Raw genomic sequence first — 6,036 nt, forward strand, 5'->3', positions numbered from 1 at the left:
TGAGTGGTAGAGTGAGCTTAAAGTGACTCAATTAGCTGCTGTTACGCAGAAGTGGAAAATATTTAGTTGTAACCAGCCTAAACAAAGCGTGGGAGAATGTGTCTGAGTGCTCAAAGTTAACATGTGTGAGTAAGTGAAAGAATTCCGCATGTTTATTCATGTGTCTGCTATTTTTATTGCATTTTCTTCTGATGTGGAAATCACATTATTCTGTGATAGCTTCCTGCGCCACTGACAAAAAGTCTTTATTTCCCAAAAGGAAAACATTGATTTACGATTAAAAAGTAGCACAGAACTGGAGCGTCTTTTTCTTTAGAACAATAGCTGCAATTTCTTTTAGCTTTCAACCCCTTAAATAAATGTGTTTGTACTTGTCTCATGTCAGGTTAAAGCCTCAGTAAGTCTCAAAAGACAGTATTTGTCAAGAAATAAGCAGAAACATAGAGACTTATTTGTTTTTATTCTGAAATCCTGGGTATTTTGAGACACTAAGATATGTTGATCATAATAATAACACTTGATTTTAATCCCTATTAATAATCTCTCAGCATTAAACACATGATGTAAGTCGACCATTTCTAAATTCTAAGTTATTTAGCATGAACGGGTTCATAAAAGTGATCATGGAATCAAGTTTTTGTCTTTATAAATTGTTGTTTCATCAATAAATTTGAAAATACACAGAATAAACATTTACTATTACTATTATTTACTGCTTGTAGATGCTAGTAACTGAAAATAAAAGTTTAATTACAGCTGTTCAAGAGGCCTTTTCAATTCTGTAACACAAAAGCAGCTCAGCTTCATCAGTACGTAGCCTCAGTCTGATCGCGTCTCTGTCGTTTGACACCAGAAGGACAAAAAAAAACCTGTTTGTCCTCTATAAGCTAACATTTTAACATTTCGCCTATAAAAAACCCCTCTGCATCACTCGACTGATTTACGGACTGTAGCATAATGGCCACTTGTGTGCACACACCAGCCTGCATAAATCAGGTGTGTGTGTGTGTGTGTGTATCAATGTGACTCCATGTGTGTGCGGTGAAGGAGACTGGAACCCGGTACCTGCCGTGAAGGTCGTTCGTTTTGCCCGTAAACTGCTCTCCCACTTGTAATTAGTCCTGATGGAGTGTGACAGCGGCTGCATGATGCTGTGAAAGGTCGTCTGGTAAAGCCACAGATCTGATGACCCCGGTGCAAAGGGAATAACAACACACACGGTGTACATGTGTGAGAGAGGGGACGTGCTCTTCTCTCCCTGTGACATCGGGATGTGGTGAGACCCTGGATTCCTGTCATCTCTCCGGGGCCCCCCCCCCCCCCCCCCCCAGCCGGCCTCCAATCTCAGCTTCATTGTCAAAATACCTCATTGTTTCACTTGATCCTCTCCCACGTAGTTACATAAGTACATATACGCATGGGCAACATGTTTCTACACACACCGACGCATGTGTATATACATAGAACACATGAGGAACACACGCAATCTGTTGTGCAATAGATGTACACATATTAAAAATCCCTGTGTGGGCGCTTTATGGACGCTTTTCCTTCCAACTCTGACTGGGCACGTCATTTATGAGGCAATATAATCATCATAACATTCCTCTTCCTCAATCTTTCCCTCCTCCTCCTCTCTCTGTTCTCTCGTTTGTTTCTTTCAGTGCTTCACACCAGCTGATTAAATCTTCAGCCTAATGGCCATCTGCACACTTCTCCCTGTTTATTTAGGGTTTTTTTACGACTTTCTTTTTTCCGCGAATGAGCACAATTTTAAGGCTGATTCGTGACTGCGAGACTGTAGAAAGGCTTTTAGACATGAGATTTTCTCGAGGGGCTGTGGGTGAGAACACAAATGTCTGAGTCGGGTGCTCTCGACATTCTCTGGAGGTTTACTGACAGCCCTCAGGTAAGATGGTCACTAAATGGCGTGTTGACGACGTTTCTAACACGTGATGGACGCAAAAGTAAATACAAATATCTCAGGATGAAGAAAGAGGAGTCGTACACGTAGAAGATGCCAAATACAAGATTAGAGAGTTCTTGGCGATAAGGGCAGATGTCTGTGTCGATATGTTGTAAACAAAAAACACATGACGCCACCTCTCGCCTGAATGTTTCGGACATTTTCCTGTTGTTGTTGTGAGCGACTCTCACGCAGCAAATCTCCTTCTACGATCTTCACATGTGGGAAACACCAGAAAATGTCCAGACCCCCAATTTTTCTGACATTTTCCAGAGGTCATGTCTGAAAGCAGCTTGGATTTAATTCTCTGACGATGTGGACAGGAAGCAGACCGTCCTATTTTTACAACAAAGATCTTAAACCTTACACTTACAATGCATTTCATTCTTTTGTGTCGTTCATACACTCACACTGCTTCATGTTTTGTGGCGCGTGGAAAGAAGAAAGAAAAAAGAAGAAGGATGCAGTCAAACAATGATCTCACACGGATTCTATCCTCCCACTGGACCCAGATCGCTGCCCCTCCCCCTGCCTGCCCTGAAGTGTCCCCTGGGTTTATCTCTTATTTATAAGGATTCGAAGTCGGCACCAGCGAGACACAAAGACCTTCAACCCTCGAGTTCCCGAGAGAAGAGACGTCTGCTTGACTATTTTAGTCTTTTTTAGTATTTTACAATTAAAAACCTGAGCTGAGATTTGAATTTGAATCAGAAAAACATGTGATTTCCGCAGCAGGATTTACACACGTCATGTCCTGCCTCCTCGTTTGACCTGCACAGTGTCCTGCTGCGTTCTTCATATGTGAAAGTGGAAACTCTTCAAACGGCTTTACTGTAAGACCAGCAAATGGCTTTTATTGACTCGGCATTGGGGCGATCTATCAATATATCGACTCTCAGCTGAGGTAGCATGTCAGGCAAATGTGTGCGGAGAGGAGTCTCAGTCTCGTTTCAGCCCAGAGGCTCATGGGATGTATGATGCTAATAAATTTAGTCGAAATCACATCAAGTAGCTCCATCGATTGGAGGAATGACATCATCCTCCTCCCCCGCCTCTCTCAGCTCTCTATCCCCACCGGAGGGAGCCGAGCGGGGAAGAGGAATCTTTAACCTGGAGAGATTCTCTTTCAGGATGACGGAGTGTTGTTGATGTTCATCTTCACCTGTCTTGCGTTTCATCCCTCACACAACCTCACATACGTGCACGCTCACGAGCTTCTGTACTACGGGGGGGGGGGTTTAACTTTAAGTTTCCACATTAGTCTGCTGCAGACAGGATAGTGCAATCTATGAGACAATTACATTAGAGCGCCGAGCGTGTGTGGAAGAGCTTCTCACACACTCAGGGCGAGAGCTAATGAATATGAGGTCGTGGGTGTGTGTTGGAGAGAGGTTGGTCTGTGGCGACGTAAAGGGCGAGCGAGTGTGCGAGCGCAGCTTATTTTCAGCCTTATAAATGCTTTTGTTCCATATGAACTTCTGCAACATATGGACATTTAGAGCTAATTGGTTTTGGGCACTAAAGAAGGGTGTTTTAAAAGGTGGGGGGGGGGGGCTTTCTTAATTTTTATTGCTTTTAGTGCTTGGACTGATTCACCATTTTTAACTCAGCAGAACCAAACTTTTTAGTTGTTTTGAATTAAAGGAACATAAAAATTACATGTAGAACATGTAAAATAGCCATAACATTTTTAATCACACATTAGCTTAGCCCCCAAAAAAGACATGTCTGTAACAAGAGACACAAACTAAGCTGTTTTCAGGAAACTGTCCGGAAATTCCAGATCAAGAATTCCAAGAATGGATCAGGAGATTGTCAGAGTCAGATACGTTCACAATAATAGGAAAATATACGGAGCCAGCGTTGCCAGAGGGGAAATGTTGGAAGTATAGAAGTATCCTAGCAGAGGTTTAAAAGATAACTGCACCTGGGTCATTTTCAAGAAAACAATACATAAACAATAAATAAATCGTTTTATAAAACACAGCTACGGTTCGGATGACCAAGCGAATGACTCCGCCTACAAATGTAACCACAGGAAAAAACACATTAATAAACTAGCTTTGTTTTCGTGAGAAAGACAAAGATGTCGCGTGAGAAGAGACGCGTAGAAAACAGACGTATGTTTTTATATTTACGCACAAAACACAAACATGCACACAGAGAACATTTGAGGTAAACGTCTGGACTTGCTGGAGATTAACGTTTACATCCGAGCGAGAATCTACTGCCTGTGATTTTTCAGTAAGATTGTATTACCCTCGTGATAGACTATCTCTCTCCATCTCTCTCTCTCTCTCTCTCTGTTTGTCTGTGTGTGTGTGTGTGTGTGTGTGTGTGTGTGTGTGTGTGTGTGTGTGTGTGTGTGTGTGTGTGTGTGTGTGTGTGTGTGTGTGTGTGTGTGTGTGTGTGTGTGTCCAAAGCGCTGGGTGACTCATCCAGGGTGAGTACGCCCTGTTCTATCCCCATCAATCCCTGGCTCATCCTCTCTGCCTGCCCCGGGGAGCTGATGAGATCTTCTGCCAAAAAGGGCATGACCACCTGCCCTCAGCAGATAGTCATCAAAGATGTAACCTGCCTCGGGTTGTTGTTGTTTAAAACGCCGTAAACACTGTAAACACCAGCATAAAGCAACATTTTCTTCTTTATGTTTGTGAGGAGAACAAATAACCTACTATGCAGATCATCATCTTCTTCTTTTTAAAACCTTTGGCTTTCCAGAAATGTCACCAGCGATATTCTGCTTCGAGTTGATCCAGTTCGGCGCAGTAACACCCTGCAGTGGTAAGAGGGGAGAGGGACGTGCAATTATTTCTTTTGTCTACATGGCTTTTCATGGTTGTGCTGCAAGCTTCAGCTCAGGTGATGGACGACAGCTGATCGTAGCCTTTGACCTCTTTGTGGAAAGGTCTCCATGTGTGAGGAGGCGGGGGTGTGGCAAGAGAATTTAAGGGACCCTAAGCAAAAGGGACACGTGATACCAAACCTCATGATCTTCAAATGAGGTGCACAAGGCATTTGAATACTGATTTGTCTGAAGCTTCGATGCTTCAAAGTATTCAGGTCAGCCCTAATCTTTGAGAATCCAAAGTGTATGAAACAACGACTTGTTCAATACGATTTCACGGTAACACACAGGAACCTCTTGGAGTCTCCAGCGGTTGCCTGACGACCTTGATCCCCTCCTTTTATGCTGAAATAAAATAATCTGCTGCCTGTAGCTTCACATTCAGCAGCGAGAGTTGTGTTATTCCCTCTTTTGCACAAGACGTTCTCTTTCAGTCTTTGTCACTTTGTAGCATCTGACGTTCGTGTGCATGTGCACGTGCAATGAATTCTGTGGGAATCGCTGCAGAGAAAGGGAAATTATATTCCTGAATCTGCCCATTTATTCAGATCGGCACCAAGTTTCATAGAAATCCATCCAGTAGATTTTGTGTAACGCTTCTAACTAACAAACGCACAACGAAACAAAAACATTGCTCATTTTATATATCGAGACAGTGTGGCCTTAAATTTCACTGGACATTTTTGTAGTGAGATTGTTTCTTTAACTATTCCTTTAATTTTGTATCCGTCAAGAAGCTGCTGCTGTATTTGCTTTGTCTGCACCAAAGCTCAACATATGTGTGTCCGTATTCTTTTGTGTTACATGTCAAGGTGTGTAGCTGGTATTTGGAAATCCCTTTTTCTAAGAGCTGTATACCTCTATAGGACTGCACCACGTGTGTGTGTGTGTGTGGGTGTGTGTGTGTGTGTGTGTGTGTGTGTGTGTGTGTGTTCCCTCATGCCGGACCATGAGATTAAAATGCTCTGACCATTTATCTCTCTGTCATATCTATCAAATATAACAAAGACACACAATCCCCCCCTCTCGGTCCCTGCAGCTTTTCCTATACGTCCCTTCACATTCTCCTGGTCAATATTTGTTTCTCTGGCCGCCGTTCCTCACCTCTCTGTTTATTAATCTCCTGTCCTTTCAAATATATGGCATTTAATTATAAATGGATTAGGAATTCAGGTTCTGAGTATGGGGTATAGAGGGGGGGGACACACAATTGATGGAGGGC

This window comes from Hippoglossus hippoglossus, chromosome 23, assembly GCF_009819705.1.
Source record: "Hippoglossus hippoglossus isolate fHipHip1 chromosome 23, fHipHip1.pri, whole genome shotgun sequence".
NCBI lineage: Eukaryota > Metazoa > Chordata > Actinopteri > Pleuronectiformes > Pleuronectidae > Hippoglossus > Hippoglossus hippoglossus.